This window comes from Podarcis raffonei, chromosome 2 (assembly GCF_027172205.1).
Source record: "Podarcis raffonei isolate rPodRaf1 chromosome 2, rPodRaf1.pri, whole genome shotgun sequence".
Classification (NCBI taxonomy): domain Eukaryota; kingdom Metazoa; phylum Chordata; class Lepidosauria; order Squamata; family Lacertidae; genus Podarcis; species Podarcis raffonei.
In genome coordinates, this window is record NC_070603.1 from 17,217,493 (window position 1) to 17,242,826 (window position 25,334).

The 25,334-nt window shown below is 45.9% G+C and overlaps 1 protein-coding gene across 1 annotated transcript in view; it reads right to left on the reverse strand.

Annotated features, from left to right (window-relative positions):
• SCN8A (sodium voltage-gated channel alpha subunit 8) overlaps positions 1–24,869 on the reverse strand; it is a 106,390-nt gene extending 81,521 nt beyond the window's left edge. Inside the window, exon 1 of the mRNA XM_053375132.1 lies at positions 24,659–24,869. The gene's annotated coding sequence lies outside the window, so the exon portion shown is untranslated. The remainder of the gene's footprint in view (positions 1–24,658) is intronic.
• Between the last annotated feature and the right edge of the window lie 465 nt (positions 24,870–25,334).

Here is a 25,334-nt window from a genome sequence, read left to right on the forward strand (position 1 = left end):
TTAAGGGAGCCGTCTAACTGCTGGATGGGCAGAGGTTTTTTTTTTAGGTGCAGAAATAATCCCGTTGCTTCGTGCACCAGACACAGAGGGACTAACTTGTAGAAACAAACAGAGACGATACAGCAAATAAGAGAAAGGCACATACAAACACAAAATGCTTTTTCACGTACAATTCTTACAGCAGAAAACAACTGGCTAGCAAGGACCCCTTGAATAAGGAATGATGACTCAACATATTCCTTGAAGCCAACGATCCCCTACGGGGCCAAATCATTACGATGCAGCTATAGCCGCATGGAGTCAGTCATCACCATCATTAAGAGGTCTAGTTTGCCTTCCTTACCCCTCTCAGCTCCGGCGCCACTGAAGACACCTAAGATTAACACCACCTTAACAGGAGTTTATTACTGTAGTGTAGCGAGCAGACTGCTGGGATAACCCAGGCTGAAATCCCCACTCAGCCATGAAGCTTACTGGATGACCTTGGGCAAGTCACCATCTTCTAGCCTTACCTATCTCTCAGGGTTGTGAGGAGATGCCACACTGAGGAAGGGTGGAAGCAATACAACACCCCCATAATCAAATGGTTGTGTGAAGAGGTGCTGCATATTGGACTGTCTGAGGACACACAACTGCAAAACGAGGAAGGCTGCAGCCTTTAACTGGCAGATCAGCTGGCTAAAGTTTTTCTTGATTCATCAGAGGGAGTAATTTTATTTGATAAGGCTGCAAAGGCATTACCTGTTTGCTTTAAGGATATTTTAGCTCTGGTTTGTTACTGTAACAGATAACAAAAAAAAAGGAAAGATGACCAGTCCCGTCTAACAAAGAATGGCAGCTTTCTTCTTCTCCTTTTCCATTAGCTCCTTTGGCATATTAAAAAAGGCATCTATAATGAGGTTTTGGTAATATGCCCATGTGTTTAAATTTGCCTTATTAATAGATTAATCAGTTAAACATCATTTGATTAATCAACCAAAACTTCTTTAATTGGCTGATAGTGCTAAGCATGAGACAGTGGAATATTTACTTCTGCAGTTTATCCAGAGCAAGCATGCAATGCCAGTCAGTTGAAGCATGTTTCATCTGCAATTATAGCATCACCGATAAACCTCACCTCCAACCTTATAAAGCCAACAGAGCAAGCAATCATAGAGAAAGGCAGAGCGATTTTGCCCAAGGCCACACTAGCAGAACTCTAATCAGGTCAACTACGCCCTGCAGGACCATTCCGCCACCCGAGATTCTCAATGTCTCCCAGGAGATAGGGAGGTTTAATCCTATAATCAATTTCCAACACTACACAGATACACAATGCAAGGAAATGAATGGGACAAGCCATTTTAAAAAGCGCAGGTCCTTATGAGAAATTTATGACAACAACATCACCCTTCATCCATAGATTTCAGGGCAGTTCACAACATAAAATCACAATATAAAAACCACAAAGTAAATAATAAAATTAAGAACAACCACAAACCAATAAACCAATTGTAGCCTAGCCATCAAATTTTATAGAGACTGACTCCCACCCTCAAAATCTGCTGTCCCTATTTACTCCCAGACAGTGGGTTGCTTTTGACACTGGGGAAGGAGAGGTTTAAAGAGGCCTTTGCCCTTGCTGTAATCTAAATACCCGTTCCCAGCAAAAAACCCCAACCTCAGTCACTGACCAAAGTTTTTATCTTGTATTTTTATGTTGTGAACTGCCCCTGAGATCTATGGATGAAGGATGGTATACAAATTTAATAAACACATAAAATAAATCTTGTGTGATATTATGGCACTGCATAGGGCCACTTTATGAGCCTTATAGCTGCAGGAGTCTTCAATCTACTCCACGGTTATTTGGACGGGCACAAATGAAATGGAAAGCGATGATGGAATTCTTGAGATTTACTCAAGAAAACCCCAAGTAAAGACATAAAGTAAATACTGGAGAAGACTCACAAGGGTCCAGAGGAACTCCTTGGGCACACCCACATCATTTCCTCAATGGAGAGCTGGAATATTCCTTAACCATGGGTCAAAGATCCATCTGAAGAACACACAGAGATTCTTGCTACAGCCTTTGATGGGGAGGGGGAAACCCCTCATGCTACCTAGGAGGAGCTACAAATACTTGAACCACAATGCCTCTTGGTTGCTGTGAAGCAAGGGGGAATCGCTTTTACATGACAGTGTTCTTTGTGCGATTGTGGGGACTTGTCCTTTCAGACGGGGCATCTGGTTCATTCATCATGAGTGGAAGTTGCTCAACCCACAGTGAGTATCCGTTATGGCAGCACACACGATTACAAGTTTTCCTTGGAGTGAACAGAGCGAACAATCCATTGGACATAAGGAAAACAAAGGGGTTTGACACAAGGAAAATAAACCCACCAACTTCAGGGATTCCCAAACTCCACAACACCACGGACCACTTGAGAATTGCTGAGGGCCTTAACAGATCACTAAAAGATTTCTCTGCCTGGTGTAGCAATTGTAATGTGCTGCGCTAGATGCTGTGTGATCTTTAATTCAGTTTTTACTGACATAGTGTGAAAGAAGCTTGCAGGCCCCTGAAAGTTCATGGAGCACAGTTTGGAAACCTCTGCATTACTATGTTAAAATAAAGAGCCGTTACCCCAGGGGTCCAGTCCCAATGACATTTGAACAGCATTTCTTAATTCCAAGTAAAATGTAGCCATTTGGGTGGTGGTGACCAATGCTAGCCAAATAAGGAAGTGGCCCATATCAATGGTGTATGCCTAGGTTAGCAACTTTTTCTAACTGTGTCCTTCCTGGTCCTGCTACCCAAACAGCAGCTTTGAAATGGGAACATTTTGAAAATGTGCTGCTCACACTTTAATTTATCTCGCAGCTGTCCTTGCTCTGAGTCAATGGTAAGGTGTTGCATATCTCCTCCTGATCGCTACCCCAACAACCAAACTGTTCACCTGGAAAGGAAATAAAACAAACTGAATAATCAGATAATGGGGGACCAGAGGAAGGCGTCTGCACCATGAACGAAGACTGTAAAATTTGGCTAAACCTCTGGGACTCTAATTAAAAAGCAAACATCTGGGCACTTCAGGAAGGCTAGAAGAGAGGGAGTTCAGAGGCAAGGTCTGGAAGGCAGGTCCTGTGACAGCAGCCTTAAAGGAACTGGGAATCTAAGGTTTCAGTCTTGCGAAAATAAAATGGCGGAAAGGAGGACATATGCTGACGAGACATAAATATTTCAAAGGATGTCAGAAAGAAGGAGGAAAGCAAGTTGTTCACTGTTCCCACAGAGAGAAAACAATGGATTCAAAAAGGCTTAAGATGGGCTTTAAGAAGAAATGGGGAAAGGAAATTTGCCCGCAATGCTATCCAGCAAGGGAACAAGAATGTGGAACCCCATTCCCTGGGGAGCACTGGTAGTATAAGGACAGCACATCTGGGCTAAGAGCACACGTTTCAATGACTCATGGGACCCTTAGAAGATTAGACCAGTTCATGGACAATAAAGCTATCAGACCCAATGGCTATATTCCAATTCCATGGTCGAAGGCAGTATGCCTATGGGACGCCTGAAAGCAGGAACTGAGATGAACAGCAGTGTAATCAACCAGTTGCCTCCAGGAAGCCCAGCAGCGAGACTCAAAGGTGGTTCTCCTCTCCTACTGTTGTAGTAGCCACATTGTATTCAATGAATTTGTCTTTGTTCTCTTTTCAAACAGTCTAAACTAGTGGCCACCACATTGCACAGCTTCGATAGTTAAGTAGTGCTTGTTTACACATCACCCCAAAAAGAGAATGTGTATGTATGTGTATTCGCATAAAATTAGTATAAAATAGAAATTCAATGCATCTTTCTATAGCATGGAAGCTGAACCAGGCACCCTGTGTGGCTCTTCAATCTGCTGTCTGTTCAGGGGCTGTTGATGGGCAAATTTAAGGCCCTCCCTGCTCTCCCTTCCTATTGCACTTTATCTTAAAACTGAACTCAAACTACGCAAGCAGCCTTTCAAAGACAGAAGATAGAGGGCTGCCCCCTGATCAGCCCTCCAAACTGAGGGCTTCCTTCTGCAAAGATGGCCACCCAAACTCCCACATCCACCAGCATGGGTGCCAGGTCATCAGTGGTGATCCTAAAACTTTTTACTGGTGACCACCTACCCCTTGATCTCAAGGATGAAGCCTCTCATCTCTTGCTCCCTGGATTTTTTTTAACATTCCTCACACACATGGAGAAACTGCCTGCTGATATCAGTACCAACATCATTTGCTTCATGGCCTAAGAATTCTCCCTGTCCCCCACAGATTCCAATAAAAGCACTTATCAGAGAACATAATATCTGGAATGCCAAAGAAATGTTGGCTGATAAAATCAGATTGTTGCAAATGTTTCATTTTGCATTGATTATCGAGCGAATCAATTTATGAGTTGTAGAGTGTGACATTTGAAATTTCACTGCCCAAAGGGTGATTCTTCTTGTGCAAACAGCTAGTGCAAGGAACATCAAGGTGCACACTTCTAGTTGTGTGGGTGCTTATGCAAAGCTTTGCATATCTGTAAGTGGAATTATGATGTTCCTGCCAATGGATCAGCATTTTTGTGCTCTTTTTCCCACTTGACTGTACCACAAGAGAAGAAGAAGAAGAGTTTGGATTTGATATCCCAAAGGAGTCTCAAAGCGGCTAACATTCTCCTTTCCCTTCCTCCCCCACAACAAACACTCTGTGAGGTGTGTGGGGCTGAGAGACTTCAGAGAAGTGTGACAAGCCCAAGGTCACCCAGCAGCTGCATGTGGAGGAGCAGGGAATTGAACCCGGTTCACCAGATTACGAGTCCACCGCTCTGAACCACTACACCACACTGGCTCTTTATGTTATTTATTTATTTCAGAAGATTTATAAACTGCTCACGCTATAAAATATCTAAGCAATGTACAAAAAGCAAAAAATAACTATGCAACAACACCAGAAATAATACATTTAAATGACAGAACAGTCACAGTAAATGATTGGTGGAGTATTATTATTATTATTATTATTATTATTAGTCAGGAAAGCATTGGACAAATTAAAAAGAAGTCTGAAAGAGTGCACCTGAACAAAAGATTGTCGGAGCATGGCCTCTCTCAGAACTTGATCCAGTTCTTTAATTCCTACTCCTGCTACCTTATTCCTTGCTGTGGCCAGTAAAGCAGAGGCTGTTACAGCGCTTAGGCATAAATAGTAAGTGTTCATCTACTGCATCATTGCTCAGGACTTCCCTTCCATCTGTCTTTTGTCCTGTTGCATTTTGGTTTTACACAGTACTGTGTGATCGTGATATATTATGCAGATTAAGGATATTTGCATACATCTCCTCATATCTTCATAATATAATCTGTTTCTATCATTCAGGTTTTCAAATATCATAGGAACTGTCAACAGCGGAAAGGCAGATAAAAAAGGGACAGATTTTTTTGGGGGGGATACTTTGAGGGGTTACAATGACAAAGACTTGCAACTTGGATATCCAAGATTCTAGAGGTGCTAATCTCTGTGCCAGATAGTACCTGGCCTTGTGCAGCAAACCAACAGAGCATCTAACCTTCTAGTTACTGTATATATGACTCCAATTTGGGTGCATACCTTTGTACTGTACTTGAACAGTTATAAGAATCATAGGAAGCTGCCTTATAGTGAGTCAGACCATCAGTCCATCTGTCTCAGTGCTGTTTACACTGATTGGGGGATGCCAGATATTGAACCTGTGACTTCCTGCACACAAAGCCGTTTTCAGCATACATCCTTAGTGCAGCAACCCTGGGACATGATATTGAGAATGCCAGGCGTTGCTGAAATCAATGAAACACTATCAGTGGACAGGACCCTCTCGTCTACAATGTCTCCTGGGGATCACAGATTTGCAGGGCCAGCCCTCCCATGGGGCAGAGTATGGCAGCTGCCTCAGGCAGCAAATTCTGAGGGGCAAAAAAGGGCTAGAAAGGTGTGCCATGGGGTCTGCCCTGCAGCCCTAAGCTAGCTTGCTGCACTAGCATGGCTGGCACACCAAGGGGTGACTTGAGTTAACCCACCTCAAGTGACATGCTACACCCACTTCACCAGGGTGTTGTCCTAGATCTGAGGAAGAGGGGACGCATCGGTGGCATTTCTTGCCTCAGGCACTAAAGGGTCTTGGGCCAGCCCTGTGAATTTGCCACTATCATTCACACCTTGGAAACATTTCAGTTAATAATATATAATCCAGTGTTCGAAATCAACCAGGAGCCAGGCGCATTTTGCACCTGGCTTTCAATCACTTACGACCAAATGAGGATGCTTGGGTGCCAGATGTCTCCACCATCTGTGGATCATTGGATCTGGACTGTTTTCACACACTAATGCCCCATCCTGTAGAATTCTATCAGTTATTTTTTATCTGCACAATCGCACAATGAATTTCTGGAACCCAATTGCTTTTTCTGTGCAGCACGAGCAGCCACCATTCAGAAAAAGTTCTCAAAGTTCCTAACCTAGCTCAAGCTTGTCGTCTGAACAAGCCAGACACTTAACTGAGAATCCATCACAGTCAGTCCATCCTTTGAAAAATAATACTTGAGAGCCGTCTTACGCCAAAATGGCAACTAAGGATTCTGCTTTGGCAACTGCAACCTTGGTTTAAGGAGCCATGTGGCACCTAGATGATATACAGTGGTACTTCGGGTTACATATGATTCAGGTTACATACGCTTCTGGTTACAGACTCCACTAACCCAGAAATAGTACCTTGGGTTAAGAACTTTGCTTCAGGATGAGAACAGAAATTGTGCTCCGGTGGTGCGGCAGCAGCAGGAGGCCCCATTAGCTAAACTGGTGCTTCAGGTTAAGAACAGTTTCAGGTTAAGAACGGACCTCCGGAACGAATTAAGTACTTGACACAAGGTACCACTGTATCTGAGTTTCCAACACTGTTAACCATATAGAAGTGAAAAGTGCCTGGTGAAAAGTGCCATCGCATACCCTCTGACGGGAAAGGGGCGCATGCAGCATGTGACATTAGTGCTCAGGACTGTCCCAACACATGTTGCTGCTTGAGGCAAAGGACAAGAACCCCCTTCCACTATTCCACATACAGTAGCAGACTGGGGTCAGCGGGCCAGTTTAGGAGGTGCATGAGAAGCTGTGCAGCACATACAGGTAAGCTCAGCGGCAACAGTTGTAGGCGGGAGGCTTCTGCTGTTTGCCCTGCCACCTGCCACCTGAGGCAAATCCATCATTCTGCCTTATGGTAGGGCCAGACCTGCCGGTGCTGTTTGCTTTTGCCTTTCAACCCTGAAAGGGCATTCAGGACAGCTTACAAGAAAGTGCACACAGGCACACACGCAACAATCCCTCTCATTAAAATATCAGCACTATAGATTCATCAGTCCAATTAAATCCATCAAGAGAATACTCAACAACCTCACCCAAATAAAATAAAAAGCAGCGTGTGTGTCAGAGGGAGAAACAGGGCGAGAGTGACCCTACATAATTCCAGTTAACCTAAAGATCAGGTAACCAGGTAAATACCTGTAATAATGATCTCTGAATTTAGATGAGGACAGGTCTAAATTCTCCCCATGACAATTTCACACACTACTGATATACCACTTGCACATGCGGCTCTAAAAAAAAAAAATCCACACAAAATTCTTTGAAAGAATATAATAACATTTTAGCCTGAGGCTGTCTCTTTCCCCCGCTCCTTCCCATTTTAGCTGGAAAGTGCAGAAACTGTCATATATGTGTACAAATGTGGCCTCAAATACCTGTGATGACATGTCATCCCTTCCAGGTAAACTGTATGAGGCGGGGAAAAGATGTCTGCTCCCATAGAACACCTTTCCAGCTGTTCCAAGTGGCCTACCACTTGAAAAAATGGAGGCAAGGTGGAAGAGTCTAAAAGACAACTCTCAAGCCAGATTCCAAAGCAGACCACATTCCAATCCATTTAATCAGGATCTGTGAATTGGGTGAGTTTATGTTAGAATGCAGACCTGCCCACCCTCACCTTCCTAACTACTGTACACTTTTTTAAAGAATTTTTTTATTATTAAAGAGTTTCTTGGTTTACAAAGGGACGCAGGTGGCGCTGTGGGTTAAACCACAGAGCCTAGGACTTGCCGATCAGAAGGTTGGCGGTTCGAATCCCCGTGATGGGGTGAGCTCCCGTTGCTCGGTCCCTGCTCCTGCCAACCTAGCAGTTCAAAAGCACGTCAAAGTGCAAGTAGATAAATAGGTACCGCTCCGGCGGGAAGGTAAACAGCGTTTCCGTGTGCTGCTCTGGTTCGCCAGAAGCAGCTTAGTCATGCTGGCCACATGACCTGGAAGCTGTATGCCGGCTCCCTCGGCCAGTAAAGCGAGATGAGCGCCCCAACCCCAGAGTTGGCCACGACTGGACCTAATGGTCAGGGGTCCCTTTACCTTTACCTTGGTTTACAAAAGTGTGTGCATTGTCCTTTTTTCAGGTTGTAAAGTCTTTTCTACAGCTCAGTTATGCTTGACATATGGTTTCTAGGTTTTGATTCTGTCAGTAGCTGCATGTATTTAACTGGCGGGTGCCTTTCTTGGGTTTATCAGGAGTGACACATTTCACATACAGTTTTATCCAATTTACCTAATTGTGTGTCCTCCAGGAAAGACGGTGCTGCTATTTCTCAAAGTGGTATTGCCATTATTTATCTGCAGAACGTTATTAATCAAGAAGGCCGAAAAGGATAGGTCCACAATACCTTTCAGTGCCTGTGGAGCAATGGCAAGAGGAGGCTATTGCCTCCATACCCTGCTTAAAGTCTTCCAGATGCGTCTGGCTGGCCACTGTGGAAAACAGGATGCTGGATTTGATGGAGCTTTTGTCTAATCCAGCAGGGCTCTCCTTAAGTGCTGAGCAAGAATGTAGGAGGCTGAACGTCTCCAAATATCCTGGCTCCACACCGAAGCACCACTGGCTGAAGCTGATCCAAGACGTTATGACAAGAGGAGCTTCCAGCTGCAGTCCTATGCACGTTTACTTGCAAGTATGCCCCCACTGAATACTCTGGGGTTTACTTTTGAGTAAACGGGATCAGATTGCAAGGATACAGTTGCAATAAACCCTAACAATTAAAAATATATATAAAGTAGGTAGATTAGCCGTTACTTGGATTCAACCAAAATGAATTTAGAATCTGGATGTTAAACAAGAATTGAGTCTCACCATACAAGTAGTGCTTTAACATCCAGAATTTGCCAAAGGACTGTTCCTAAACCCAGACAAAGCTAGTAAAAATGTTCCATTTGCAGCAATCTTTGTACCAGAGTTTGGATTCTGTATGCGTACCTATAGCTGCATACTGGGAAGTAAACGCTCTTGATTTCAGCGAGACTTACGGTACTTCTATATGGGTATTGTCAAGGGCCACAATTTATTGGCTTTAAAATGTGCCCTATTGATTTGATTTTGAGAAATCGGATTTTTAGTTATCAGCGGCTAATCCGTATAAAGGTCTATGGCATGGATGAGGAACCTGTGGTCCACCACATGTTGTTGGACTACAGGACCCAACATCCATGACCATTTGCCATGCTGAGGCTAATGGGATTTGGAGTTCAGGAAAACTGCAGAGCCACAGGTTTCTCACCTCTGGGGTCTATGGCAACAACCAGTGTAGAAAGCCATGCACTGCACTACGACTGGAGTAAAGGAGATGTGTTAAGAAGCTGAGTTAGAAAACTGCTGATTAAGGTTTGATAGCTTACCTAGATGCCTCCATGATGGAATTGTGGGGTTCAGGAAAGCACTATCCATGAACAGTTCTGCGTATATGCCTGCTTCAATTATTTAATTTTCAAAAGGACACTGTAGCAAGGCCTTCCTTCCATTACCAGCATCACATTATTTTTTCAAGTGTTCCCTACAGTCCATTTAGTGCTGCATTATGAAGTTATTACCATCAATAATTAAAAGTCCATTGTTCAAAATAAATGAACAGATGAAAATTTTGAGGTCGGATCCATGCTTCAGTGAGGACACACGTGTGAGTGTCTGTGTATGTGTTTTACAATTCTCCCTTGGGGAGAATCTTACATATGCAATGTACATTTCACCACAGAATAAATAATGATCAAATGCTCATGTCTCTAAGCTGGCTATGTGTTTGTGTGTGTCACATTAGATGCTCATTAAACAAAATTAATACATGTAGTTTTTATGACACCTTTGAGTAGGCAAAGCAATTTATATTCTCAGACAATTTCATTCATTCTCGCAGCATCTCTGTGCGTTGGGCAGGTCCATTTTATTATATTTCTTCAATGCAAAGACAGAGAATTCCACAAAGAAATGCTGGAATTAGATCCTGTTCCAACCCTAAGCCTCCAAGTATGTCATTATACTTTCTTTTCCTCCTTATTTCTCTCCTTCTGCCATGTATTTCCCCCTTTTAGAAATAGCAGGCATATGATACCCCAAATGTTCTCCCCTTGTCCTCACCTGCATAGGAACAGATGACCCCTGTTGGTTCAGACCAAAGGCTCGTCTTGCTCAGCATCCGTTCTCGCAGTGGCCAACCAGATGCCACTTGGAAACCCACAAGCAAGACATGAACGCAACACCGCTCTCCCCATCTGTGATTCCTCGCATGCTGCCTCTGCATACCTAATGCACTAATTAGAAGTAGCACAGTGCTCTCAGCTTCCTATCACGTAAGTTCACCTCATGTCGCCCCCACCGTTATCGCCTATTAGTGGACACATTCTTGCTTAGCCAAGGGATTTTGTGATCTGCCTTGCATCCGTGCCTCGAAGACTCATCTGCAGCAAGGGCAAGTGAAGGGGCTGGTTGGATGAGAAAACGAACTCTTGCAAAATGGGAGGGGTTTTCTACCTTCTGCCTTCTCCTCTTCCCTCTTGCCCAGGGACAGCACACCCAGAAGTAGGCAGTTGCATACCCTGGGGTACACAAGGCAGCCAATGTTAGAAACTCAGATATACAAGCTAGGCGCCACATGGCTCCTTAAACAAAGGTTGCAGTTGCCAAAACAGAATGTCTAGTTGCCATTTTGGGGCAAGACGGCTCTCAAGTCTTATTTTTCAAATGATGGACTGACTGTGATGGATTCTCAGTTAAACGTCTGGCTCGTTCAGACGACAACCTTGAGCTAGGTTAAGAACTTTGAGAACTTACAAGAAGAACCATCACTTGATCCAGGGACAGTCCACATATATATTGGCCTGTTCCCACCTCTTTTTCTGAATAGTGTCTGCTCTTACTCAGGCTGCACAGAAAAAGCCACTGGGTTCCAGAAAACCATCCCGACTGTGCACATAAAATAGAAAGAATTCTACAGGATGGGGCATTAGTGTGTGAAAACAGTCCAGATCCAACGATCCCCAGATGGTGGAGATGGCAGGCGTCATTCTGGAACCCAGGCATCTTCATTTGGTCGCAAGCGGTTGAAAGCCAGGAGCAAAATGCGCCTGGCTCCTGGCTAATTTCAAACACTGCAAGGCACAGGAGAGACAGTGTGTACTAAAACCTAGTACACTTGCTTCTGTGCTCCGAATGCATGTGCTGTGTTTTAGATTGAATGGGGACACACATACCCAAAGCCTCAGTTATCAGGGTCTTGGTGCCTTCAGGGTGGATGTTTACAGGGAGGGTTCATGCCCAGCTCTATCTTGCGTGGTACAAGCACCCTGCAAACTCAGGCTTGTTGTCCTTGAACTGGAAGAGGAGAGGGAGTGAAGCTTGGACCTTCTGCCAATCATACTGAGCTTAGACCCTCTCCCCTAATTGCATGGGCATGTCTAGGAAGCGAACCCAGGACCTTTCACACCCCAAATGCAAACGATTCCCCTAAACTAGGGGAACCTGTGGCCCTGCAGGTGCAATTGGGCTACAGTCCCTGTCATTCCTGGCAACTGGCAATGTCGGCTAGGGCTATGGAGTTGGGAATCCCAACAACTGGAGGGCTATCCCTGACCTAGGGGAATTATTTTCATGTTGGGTGGGAGATGTCCTGGGCTCTCTTCCTAAGCAAACCCATGCAAATTGGCTTGGGGACGCAGAATGAGGGCCATAGCTCTGTGGGATTGGCCATGAGTCCTTGCTTTACATGCAGAATGTCCCAGATTCATTCCCTCATGTCTTCAGTTAAAAGGATCTCACATGATACAAAAGACCTGTTCTTCATAACCCTGGAGTGTTACGGCCATTCAGAGTAGACAGTACTGGGCTTGGTGGAAAAAATAGTCTCACCTGTGCAAGAGAAAGGGAGGCATTGGGCCTCCATTTGCAAAAGTGGATGCAGCTACTGGTGTCCAGGAAGGGATGTGTAAAGGGGTGTTTAATCAGGAACACTTGAGAGGTGGGGATGAGCCTTAACTTCCACTCCAGGCACAGACTGCTCATCTAACAAAAGTACGGATCCGACATCACTGTTATCACCAACTGTAGCTTGTTGCTATTGCTGTCACCATAACTGAAAATAATCTTAAAATACTGACACATGTAAGGCAGCCTTCCAAGGGTAACTGATACTGGGAGATCATCTCTTGAAATAATTGTGGTCAGCTCATCAGAAAACTCCATTCATGGTCACTCAAACATGCAAATTATACTGGGAATTTTTAAGGAAAAGAAATGAAATATTGCCGGATATCACAATCCCATTATTTATAAGTCTGCATTAAGAAGTATCTAGTGTTACAGAACTGCAAAGCAGAGAAGCAACAATAAAAAGAAAAGATTATTTACAGGCTTCTGCATGAGCAGTGGTACATAACTTGAACCCAGATTCTAAATCATAGTATGCCTTTCCCATGGAATCCCCTACCAACCCCTTCTCCTGTAGGCTATATAGAGCAAGAATCCCCTAATAATTCTTTCTGATAACCAGGAGCCACTCTCCAGCTTGTTCTGCAGAAAGGTTAGAAAGAGCAGAGGTAGGGAAGAAAAGAAACCTAGTTACAGCACATGGAGAGGCATTTTCTAAGAATCACATCTGTTTCTCTTGCTTGATAGAGGGCTCTGCCTCAGACTACGCTAAAGCCCCCTGCCTGCTCCACTGTGCAAAGAATTGTTTGTGCAACTTTCTTCTGTCCATGATATTCCATAACTGCTGTGCTTTGACTTTAGCAGTCATTGGTCAAGTGTATCTTCTACTCTCAGCATCTCCATGGAGGAGCCATATCTCAGTGGTGCAACACACATGCTGCATGCAAATCTGGTATCTCAAGTCAAAAGAATTAGGTAGGAGAAGATCAGCAAAAACTCTTTCCAAGACCATCTGAAGAGTTGCTGCGGGACATTCCTGGGCTAGATGAGCTGATAGTCTGACCTAGTCTTAGGCAGCTGAATGTGTTCTCAATGGTTCTTCAAAGGCTTATATTATTATTATTTTTTTTGCATTCTCTGTAGATAGAAAACAATATCACTGGGCTGGATCAAGGCTTAGCAATCAAAAGAACTGAATTAGGTCACTGTCTTGGTCTCACTTATTTCAGTGAGTCTACTCTAAATAACCTGGATCCAACCCATAATACTTACTAATGTCGTTGCGCCTCTGCATTCTATGGAAGAGGCAAGTGAGAAGTGTGAGAGGACACCTCCCACTGCCTCAACATCCCTATGCTTGCCAGACTGGGCTTGTATATCCTACAGGAGAGGAAAGTCCATGTGAAACCCTGTATTTCTGCAACGCGCCAGTGAGCAGGTATATATAAGAAGTCCACACTAGGAACTGAATATGCCTTATCCCTTACCTTTAGGTTCCTATCTTTGTTGGCCAGGCAATGGTCCCACATAAGGTCCCACAGCAGTTTACAGTTCTTAGGGACCAATGGTGAGATTCCTTCTGAAAGGCTCTTCAACAATCCATGCAGAAAAAGGTCTGTCTATCAAAAACCACAGACTCGCCACTATCCATGAGGTTGAGAATTCTAAGGAATCGTCAGCAAAGACTGGTGAAGCCCAGTTTTCCTTGGCAAAAGTCAAGCCGACTCTCCTTTAGCATGTTTTCTCATGTCTTTTGTGATGGAAATTGAATTTCCCAAAATGCGCAATGGATGTCTCTTTCATGGGAGGCCATAGAGGAAATGCATGAAATGTGGCAGCTATTTGGGAAAGGCGACTCATCTCATCCTTCTCTATTCCTGGAGTGGGGGAGAGGGCATGCTGACTTAAGATCTGTACGTGTAAAGGGAAGGGGAAAGCCATTTGGAACAGAGGCAGAGAAAGGGCAAGTTGAAGGTGAAAGCAGACTGGGGGTGGGGGTGGTAGTGCTGTGTCCCACTCTCTCTGGGGGCTTGATGTGAGGCAGCAGATCTGTTGCCTCATTACTAGGAGTGCTTAATAAGCTGCTTGCCTCCATCTATGCGCTGCTTGTATATTTGTAAATAACCCAAATACTACAAAACAGCCTAAGTTTCCAGTGATTTCTCCTTCCAAAGGAAACCAAAATCCAGACATTTTGCGGAGCATTTGCCCCCGCAATATCTCAGTGACTCAGACAAGTTGGGAGCGCTTCACTTTTTTGGCCTATCACTTGCACCAACTTGGTGTATATATACTGAATATAAGCCTCACTTTTTTCCAAATTCTGACTGTGAAAAGTTAAAGTGCAGCTTAAATTTGCGACCTTACAAAAATCAGCTTTTACGATATCGCTGCTGAAACAGACATACGGTAAAACGGAACGGGTGTGAGTACCTGCGGAATTTTAAGGGAGAGGCTTATATTTGGGTCTTATATTTTTCTCTCTCTCCCCCCCCCCAAATTTTTTTTAATGTGCAGCTTATATTCAGGTGCGGTTTATATTTGGGCCAATACGGTATGTATGTTATACTAAAATAGGATCCCAACACGAGAAGAAAAAACAGATCTCACTTTTAGGGAAGAACGTCATGAAAATATGTCCCATAGTCTGAAAAACCACAGTAGCTGAATGAATACCTCAGGAGGTATCTAGCAATAACTCTTGCAGCAGTTGGCTATTCAACCACTTCAACAACAAAACCACAAGCAAAGCATTTCTAACAGCTCGATCTTAAAAACAATTGCCCTTATCAAAGGAAATCCATATACAGAGGCAACTTTCTGACCCATGTTTCCCCATCTGCATTGTATTGGCCATCCAGCCCCCCCCCTGACCTTAGGTTAAAGAAACGCACATCCCCTGTCCTAGGCCACTAGTTGTTTTCATGCATTATAAGTTGCCTATTATGAGAACCATAAGATCTAGAATCTTGCTCTCTTACTTTGGCAGGGAGCCCCATTGAGTTCAGTGCACCTGACTTTCAAACAAGCAGCTTAAAAATCATACTTTGAGCCTTATAACGTGCTGGGCGCTGTTCTGGATTTCTCCCCCACAAATTCCATACGTCACCAGGGTGCCCATCTGCTCCCAAATGGGTATCGAAGCTGAAAAAACGATGAAAAGAAGGAGAACAAATTCTCTCCGCTCCTACATGGAAAAAAACGCACCAGTTGCTCATGAGCAACCAGCAACTCCTCATTGAGGGCAATGTGGGGAAGGAGATTCTCATTGGGAGAGATGTCGAGTTTGTGTGTTTTAAAACTAATTTGGGCTAGATATATTTGGACAGGTCCAGACACATACATGAGTATTAAGATGGCAAATGGGGTGAAAGCTGTAGCTCAGAGCACGAGCCAGTATAAATTAAATCGAAGCCAAATCAGGGAAGGAAATAGACCTGGCACACACGTACCCTGGAATTTGTACTGGTCCCCTGAGACACATTTTGTGCGTGCACAGCTGTCCCTAAAATCAATATAGCCACTGTAGAAGTAGTTATAACGCGGACATACACATCCTAAAGCAGCAATTCTGAAATGGTGTGCAGGGTTGAGCCTTGAGAGAAATGCCAGTATGCTGCAAGAAAGAAAGAAATTAAATCACAGCTCCTGGGAACTCAGAACACCTTGGCTGCTCGCTGTGTCTCAGGGTGAGTCACTGGCCTGGCCTGCCCTCCTTCAGAATCAACCTCAGCTAGGAATGAGTAAATCTGCCACACCTTCACTGGGTATGATGGGACCATTTGGTCACTACCAAGGAGAGGCCCTTTTCTGTAGCAGCACCCTGACTTTGTGCCCAAGAGAGACCTACCTCACACCTTTCTTACTGTCTGATAGGAACCAGGATAAGACCTTGTCGTTTACTTGGGCTTTGGTTGGTTGATTTTGGTAGCTTACAGCAGAATCCCCTCCTTCTCTATTCAAAAGCAAATCCTATTGAGTTCAACAAGGCTTTACTTCCAGATATGTGGGTACACAACTGCATCCTTAATTTACTGCGGTGTTTGGCTTTAATCTCAGTCATGCTGCATGCTCAGTCTGGACTGCAGACATGAACTACTGGTTTCTGAAGTTTGTAAATTTGTGGTGGTGTTTTTATTTGTTGCTATGCTCTCTTGTTTGTTGCCGTTTCCCCTTATGATGTTTTTTAATGAAACTTTGCTAGGTAGCCTTGAATACCATTATGGCAGAAAAAGTGGCATACAATTCTTTCAAAATGAATGAATGCATATTATTGCCCAATATAATTAGTCTTCCTCAGGGAAATTATTCTTTACGAGGGCTGAATGTACTCCTCAATCAATCAATAAATCCCTATTAAAGGCAACCTTTAAAAAAGCTTCCATATATTATGCAGTTTGAGCAAATGAGCATAATTTATTTTTACTTTGCATAGAGTTTTCTGAAATCATTACTGTTTTCGTTTGGGTCCAGTGCTCACAGGGCAGAGACAAGGATCTATGCAGAGCATTCAGTTTTTTCAGGAAAATTATTCAGCCCTCCCTCTGGCTTCTGAGATTTTAGCAGGCTTTGCCCACAACATCTTGATACCCCTTGGGGCTATAAACTTCTAAAACAAAACAAAACTCTAAGGATGTGAAAGCTGACACTGTCATTAAGCTAGATTCTGAACACGGTCTCACATTCTACACTTTTGCTGTGATTCTGGAGAACTGTGTCATGTGCATGCACTCAGTCCACAATATACTTTAATGCACATATGATGTTGCCCAAACTGTCTCCTGTTCCTTGCAGACAACCTTTGAAACACTTGGTAACGGTTGCTCTTTATTCCTAGATACTGGGCTAGACAGAGTGTTGCTTAAGCTGCTATGGCAGTGTTGTGTATTCCTAGCACTTTTCTTTATTTTGTATGTGGTCCATTACATTATTTGGATGAGAAGAATGCTGTGAATGAGCACCTGCATCTTCTACCCATTCCTGTCCTGGTCCAGGACAGTTTTTTCTGCTAATGACCGCTCCCCGCATAAAACGAGGGGCGACCTTTGCGTGGACGAGCGGAGCCCCTGGATCTGGAGCGGCTCCATCAGCATAGGCTTGGCTTTGCCTTCCCTCAGGTGGGATACCTGGAGGTCTCCGCCTAGCCCAGTCAGTTGTCCAATCCCACCTGGGGGAAGCGTTGCCAAGGAGACCAGGCCAGGTAGGGGAGGGATTACCTGCCCACACAATAGAGGGAGGATCTTACCTGGGAATCCTCACTTGGCTCCAGAGCTTCTCCCACCCTACCCACCCTCAGTTAATGTCTGTTTTGCAGGTTAACTTTTCTTCACAGGTATGCGGGCGCTGCTACGTTAGGGTCGCTGTTAAAGGGCCGGAAAGGAATTTCCCTGCATTGGCAGGTTTCGCCTTTCCCGTAGCAAAACGTCACAACTTTGGCGCTATCAGGCCTTGGGTAGAATCCTTTTGTCCATCTTCCTCTTTGCAGCAGCGATACCAGGGTTCCCCGTTAAAGGGGTTTCTGAGGGGAGGCTTTGACCGTACGCCAAGAGGTAGCCATTGGTCTCCCCTGTGATGGCGGTGTAACGGGGGCGGCTATCTCTGCTTGAACATATGTTCTCCAGAGCTGGCCCATCCCCCCCCCACTGGATAACCCTGATGCTCCCTAGGTCCCCGGTTGGGGACTGGGGAGGGAGAACGCCCAATGCCTGAGCCAAGGTCTACCCACATATGAAATTTAATGAAGTTGTGGCCAATTTAATCCCATAGCATGTTGTCTTGAGTCGTTATTCCATATGACGGGGGGAGACCGCGCGGGATCTGGGGACTCCGCCTGTCCACACAAAGGGCCACTGAGGCAGCAACAGTTGATGGCTGGTCTACATACCAATTGCTTTACAGATAATCTCCTCTCTAAATGAGTCTCCCTCGGCTTCCTTAAAATCATAACCATGAGGGATGGCAGACTGGATCATCAAACCCTTGACCCTGCTGCCAGTATCATGTAAGGGTTAGACCAGTGGTTCCCAATTAGGGGTCCGCGGAATGCACCCAGGGGGTCCACAACCCATCCCTTGCACTCCCCCCCAACTAATTTTTTGACATTTTTGCATGGTAATATCCCAAATTTTATGGTTTGTGGTTGTTTTTTATATAGTATACCTAAATCCTTTGCTTGTTAGGGGCTATCCCACATTTTGTTCAAAAAGTTGCTTTGCAGAGGTAACTACCATAGAGTTATCACCAATTTCAAAAGTAGGGGGTCCCTGGCTTGGCTTTTGAAAAATAGGGGGTCCTCAGTAATTAGCTAATTGGGAACCACTGGGTTAGAGAAAGGTACTAGAATCCCACAGGAAACAAATGTAAGATAACATGCCCTTATGAAAGCCTCATCTTAGCACAGATTCTAAAGCATATTATCTCCACTGTCAGAGAAAATGTACTTCTGAATATAAGTTGCTGGAAACTGCAGAAGGTGAGAGCGCTATTGTGGTCACATCCTGCTTACAGGCTTCCCATGGGCCACCGTGAGAGCAGGATGCTGGACTAGGTAGACCACTGGTCTGATGTTCTCTTATGTTCTTATTCTTGATCTGGGCAGCCTTGTCATCCCCAGAGATACAAAACAAACAAAAAATTTCAGTGTACTACATATTAATCTTTGGCTAAGTAGCCACTATACTCAGGAAGTTCTTACCAATACACAAAGTTTCAAAAATATATATGTATGTGTCAGAGTGTGAGAGAGACTTACCCCTTATTTCATTATTGAGAGGTATTTGCCCAAACACCTTTAAGTGTGACATATTTTTTACTTTAAGAACTGGGCTGCGATCATCAAGCTGCACATCGGGTGCAGATTAGGCTAGTTTCCTATGCCTTCTGAACCAAGAGAAGGAAGAACTGGCTAGCAAGGAGGTTGATAATCAAAGCAGAAGACAACATGACAGAAACCCAGTTAAATGGGTGAATCAACATGAAGCTCAGGTTGTAGCAGTAAGGTGGAAAACAAGTACTGAAGGAGGCATTTATTCCAACACTTATGAATAAGGCTCAACGTTTCAGCAGATAAAATGAACCAAGACTGAGGAAATGGCTCTGGAATAGTAAGAACAAAAGGACAATCACTGACATGTGATATGGTGTGAATGTGTGTGGGGGGGGGAACGGAACTGGTCAATGTTAATCTCTTTGATTATATTAAATCTAGTATTTTAAAGACAGTTTACTTTCTATCTTGACACTAAAACACCTGAACCCCATCAGACCACCCAAGACCACTGTCATCATCCCTACCATCACCTGAATGCCAATTTATGTTCATGGCTATTTGGACATAAGAAAAAATCCTTCATGATTCAGATTAGCTAGTGGCCTCAACATTTGTCTTGTTTTATCACGTTTTTGTATTAAGCAACTTATTTTCTAATGCAAGAGTAAGTTGAAACTGTATGTTTCGAAGGCATCTGTTCAAAATTGCTTTCTGCTTGTGTCACAATGAGTTTGGGATCATGTGGCTTAATCTACATCGGTGGCATCCTGCCTTGAGGCAGGGCTTAATGATGGCCCTGTCTTTGGTAGTTCTATGGTTCAGGAACGCCATTTATCACAGTGTCATTAACCTCACTCCTTAACCTTGCAAAACTCCTCTGAGCAAACCACTGGATACGTTTATTCCAGTGTGTTCAATATATTTCAATGGTCAGGGAGTGTAACAGGAAAGTAATCAATAGCGAATGGAAATTGCATGACTGGCATGGATTGTGTACTGTTAAAATGAGCCTGGTTAATTAATGGATGATTGCAACTTTAAAGTAACTGGGGAAAACCAATATATATTAGTACCACGTTATAGAAAACAATATATTAAAACAAATCAGATCATGGGGATAGAAAGTTGGCCAATTCCACAAAACATAGCTTCTCCAGGTGCTTTGGGGCACACTAGGGAGGAGTTACACATGTCTCACTGAAAGCATCATTTTCCTCTAAATTGGAATGAAAGCAGAACATGTTTGTAAGCCAAATTCTTAGCTACACCAAATCACACTACCTACTTCCAAGCAACTGAAATCCAGTTCTATTTACAATGATGATTAACCATTGACAAAGCTGCCTAAGAGAAGAGGAACCAATTTATCATAATTTCCAATCAGAAATAAATTCTTTCTGAAAGAAAAAAAATTAGTCAAACACAAGCCAGTGGATTTCATCTGGCAGTAACTGGAAGAAACTTACCAGCTGGCACTACCAGTGATTTCAGCTGGGAGATTCTTACTGACTAAATATATCCATATATTATATCATTCAATGTGGAAATCCGACTCTAAGGAACTGGCTTAAAAGAATGGGTTTTAAAGTCTGAGGGCAGACCAAACAAGGATTTCATTATCATGTGAGGTTTGCATTAACCCCACACAGTCAAACATCAACATGTAAGAGAATGTCAGCATCCTGCAAACACGTGATACTAACCATCTCCTTGACATGTTAACCCATTGGAGAGCATTGGAAATATTAAGTCCTTGAAATAAATTTGCCACTCCCTGATGCGTGCTGCAGTAACACAAAATGATAGGTGTAAACATGTAGTGATATCTAGTTACAAAAGATTGGGCCATTGGCTACACATTCCACCCTAAAACCTATTCAATATGAACTGCAAATAACTTTTCAAATAATTAGAAAACTAATTAACTATGTTGACATTGTCTAGAGGGATCAAACACCAGTCTGGTCCACCCAAGCAGCATGGACCAACAGACAACACAGGGCGAAGATACCATTTTAAAGGTTTAGGATGAAAGAGGAAATCATCTGGCTAGCACCACATGACAGCTGTTGACTTCCAGCTGGACAGATCAGATGCCCAGATGTCTGTTTGTCATGAAGTATACTGGTGATGGCTCTTCACTATGACAATGATGAAGGGTCATTATATCTCTGGGGCTATAACAAGGTGCTGAATGCATCTACTCTACGACAGAAACAGTTCATTTTTCTAGATGCTTAACGCACTCCAATGAGCATTTCTCAATGTGATAGGACCACGGAGGCTATTCTGTGTGGCAGTTAACTCCACGCAGCAAACCAGGTGATGCTGGTTGCTCACTACATAATTCAGCCCTGTCTGGGGCTGAAATTGTGCTGCCACTGCAATTTCCTGGGGTGGCAGCTTGCAGCAATACGGAGAGAAACTATACAGTGGGGCCTGAGCCACGCGGCAAACCAGGAAACACAGCACAGCTCACCATACAAAGTCACTGCTACAAGGAGGCATCTTCAAGAGGCCCCACAAGGCATATTGCACATCTATAACAAAGGTATCTGTAATTTCCATTTATTATTAATACTTTATATGGAATCTTAGCTTTGCACTGTGATTTCATATCTCACTGGCCCTTACAGTAATTTTGCGAAATGGGTTATTGAATCATTTCCATTTTGCAGAGTCTTGAGGCAGAAAGAGTTACTTGCTCCAGCAGGGCACCCAATGGGCCCATGGCTTTTGAAACCGTTTTTCAAGTCCTCACCTTTCATCTCTACTGGGCTTACTGGTCTTCATTGTGTTTCTTCTGTGATGTAATCATGCAACCGTCTTTTACAAAGGGGGGGGGGGGAGATTCCTATGGACATGCGGGTGTTTCCTTTTGCTACCTCCACGCCAGAATCAAACAGCCTTGAAATTCTTTCATTTGATAAAGACACTGGGATCGCTTTGAGGATGCTTTTCAAAAGCAACTGCACTCAACCACGTTACTAAATAAATAAATAAATAAATAAAGCCTGGCTTTCTTAAGAGGAATTGTTTCTCTTCCCTCATCGCCACCACCAGCAAAAGCCTAGATGATTGGCGTGAGGTCCTAATGGATAGGCCCAAGCGACACAGAGAAAACACACAGCCCGTTAAAGACAAAAACAAAAACAAAAAAACTATAACTCCCCGCAAGAAAACCTGTCCTGTAAAAAATCTGCGCGCTTTGTAACGAAGATCTCTTCCCCTTCCCGTCGGGGTCCAGGGAGCTGTCCGTTTCAGCACCACGTTCCTAAACCGCTCTCCCCTTTAGTCCAACGCTGCAGAAAGACAGAGCGGGTGGGGGTGGGGGGGGAGAGGAATAAAAACCTCAAGCAAAAGCGGATACCGAAGGAGGTGATCAATTTATGGGGGCCGGGAGAAGATCTCAAAAATAAAACACCCTAAATAACATTCCTTTTCTTCCACCGCTGCTCGATTTAACCCTTTCCCTGTAAAACACAGTAGACAAGCATTCCCCCCCCCCCTCCAATGACGGGGAGACGCCGGCGACAGCAGAGAGCGAAAGCTAATCACCTCCGCCCCCCCCCACAACCCCATTCAAAAGGAAAGTCTTTTGGGGAAGCCGCTGTAACTCCTCCCTCTCCGCCTCCCATCCCCACACCCGGTAAGGTGTCTCCGATGGAGCGCAGGACGCCAGGGTCATGAGTTCGCACGGCGGAGGAGAACGCTGCAGTGTGACAAGAGGCAAGCAGCGCTTCCCTAGGAGTCGGCGCGCAAGAGACGAGAGCGCGAAGCGGCCACATCTCCAGGCCGTCCACCCCCAACCCCCGCGCCCCACACCTCCCTATCCCACCTAAGAAAGCCAGATGTATCCCTACCCATCACCCTGGGCTCTTGCAACACGCTGAGCAGATGTAGATCGGGAAGGCAGGCGGGCGATCTCTGACTCCTGCAGTCTCTGCCCCCATCCAGAAGGGCTGCGCCGCCTGCGCTCCTTCTCAGCACCCCCCTGCCTAGCCCTTTGCAACACAATAAAACAAAACCGATGTACCTTTGATCTCCAGCAACGTGGATCCTCTCTCTCCCCCACCGGCCTTTCCAACTTCCTCTAGTCCTCCACGCCCCCTATGTCCTCCCCACATCGGCTGAGTGGACACAAGAGGCACAGCGAGGCGGCGGCGGGGGGGGGGGGTAAGGGTGGGGGAAGAGAGAGCGCCTCCCCCACCCCGGCTCCAGCCAAGGAGATTTCCAAATAAGACAACCCCCTGCTCCTCCTCCTCCAAACTCAGGATAAAACTTGCCGTCCTTTCACTTCGTCCACCGGGAATGCGTTTGGGGGGGAGGGGAGAGAGAGAAGTGTGGGGGTGTATAATGACAGCTCTAAGTTAGTCCCCTAATGGGAGGAAGCCTCGTTCTCTCTTCCTCTCCCCCCTCCCTGGGACGAAGAAGAAAAAAAGATCGGGGGGGGAGAGAGATCGAGACTGGGAGCATGGGGGGGGGGAAGGGTGAAGGAGGCTCTAGACCCGGAGTTTTGCGGAGGATTTGGGAGGGAGGGAGGGCTTTGGGGTTATTTGTTTTTCAATCTGGGGCTGAAATGAGCCCCGTGTGAAGGCCAATACAGACTAGAGGGCCCGGATTCAAGGATGAGGGAGCCTTGCCAAGAAAAAGGTGGCCTGCTAAAGGAGAGGAAAGGAGATTGGAACGGGGGGGGGGAGGAGAGAAAATGCACCAGTTCCACCAGCCCCCTCACCACCGCCGCCGCCACCTTCACCTCTCTCTCTCTGCCTCCCGCCCCAGATGCTGGCCTGCCTTGCCTTGCCTGCAGCAGCGGAAAGTCGGCGCCGCGCTCCTTCTCCCAATGCAGGAGAAAAAAAAAGACGCTCGAGAGGTTGCTGCTGGGCTATGGGGGAGGCGGGGGGAGGCAAGGATCGGCTTCCCTCGGCTGGGGAAAGGTAGGAGTTGGCCAGCAGCCCTGCAGAGGAGAGCGCAGGGCGAGGGGGGCGCAGCAGACCCTCGACCCAACCTCCCAAGTACCCAGGAGGAGCCCGTTCTTTGGAGGGCTTCGCAAGTGGGGAGCAAGAGCAGCACCGCTCTGAAATCCGGGGTGGGGTGGGGGAGCAAGAAAACGGGGGAAAGCCTGCTATACGGCGCGGGGAGGGGGTGATGGGAAAGGAATAGCACTAGGAAGCATTCACCCACCCCCGCGATCTGGGGAACTGCTTGAAAAGGGGGGGGGGAGAGAGAAAAGATCTCCCACTGTTGGCCTTGGGGCCATCAAGGCTCGGGCCCATGAGCCCCCTTCCCCACACTTCTTCCCCCAAGAGTGGGGAGGTGGGAAAGTGTGTGCGTCTGTTTAGGCGGGGTTGGAAGAGGAGCGCCGGCCCCTGCTCCGGCGAAATCGCTCTGCGGCAAAGCCCCTGCCTGGAAGTGGAGGGCGGTGGGGTGGGGTGGGCGGAAGAAGGAGGGAGGGAGAGAAGAGGCAGGTTCAGGGTTTTTTTATTTTTGTTTTTTTTAAAAAATTCAAATCCCAACCAAGGGGAGGAAGATCTGTTGGGGGGTGGGATTCCCGCGGGTCCCCGTCCCCCCACCGCCCACCCCCCGGTCCTTGCGATCACGCTGGAGTGCCCCCCCGGGCTGGCGGTGCAACTTACTGTGGCTTCGGCGCTAGCGCGACTCCTGCAAGGCGTTGCTGGACTGCAGAGGTGGGGAGGCTGCAGGAGAAACTGCAGTTGTCGCCATCTTGGTGCGCTGCCTCCCCTGCCTTCCCCCCAGTGCAGCGCGCCGTTCCCTTGCATAATTGATGACTCTCAGCAGAACGCTTAGGGAGCGTGGCGAAACTCCGCGCCCCCGCCTGCCCGCCTCCCACGCAGCCCCGCTGCCTAACCCAGGCTCCCTAACCCTGGGGCCGGGCCGCAGCCCCCAAGCAAAGTTGGCGGGAAGAAAAGTTGGGAGACCTCCGGAAGGAGGCAAGGGTCTCTCTCTCTCTCTTTCCGTCTCTTATCTCTCTCTCTCTCTCCCTCCCCCCCCCCCCCCGCGAGAAGAGAAACTCACTCACTTCGGAGAAGTTCTTGGGAGTTAGAGCAGCAGGCCCGACGGCACCGAGGATGGACGCAGCAGCAGGGTCCGCGTTGGTAGGGGAAGCCGAGCTGCACGCTGGGGTGGGGGGGGGCGGATCTCTCCCCCCCCCCTTCGCCCATGTCGGGCCAAACTCTGGGCAGAATGGAGAGAGGCTAGGGCAAGTCCCACCATGTGCGGGGGGGGGCGGTGAGTTCCGCTTGCTAAGCAGGTCAGCTATTGCCGAAGGAGCTGGAGGGTGGGGGCATGTGC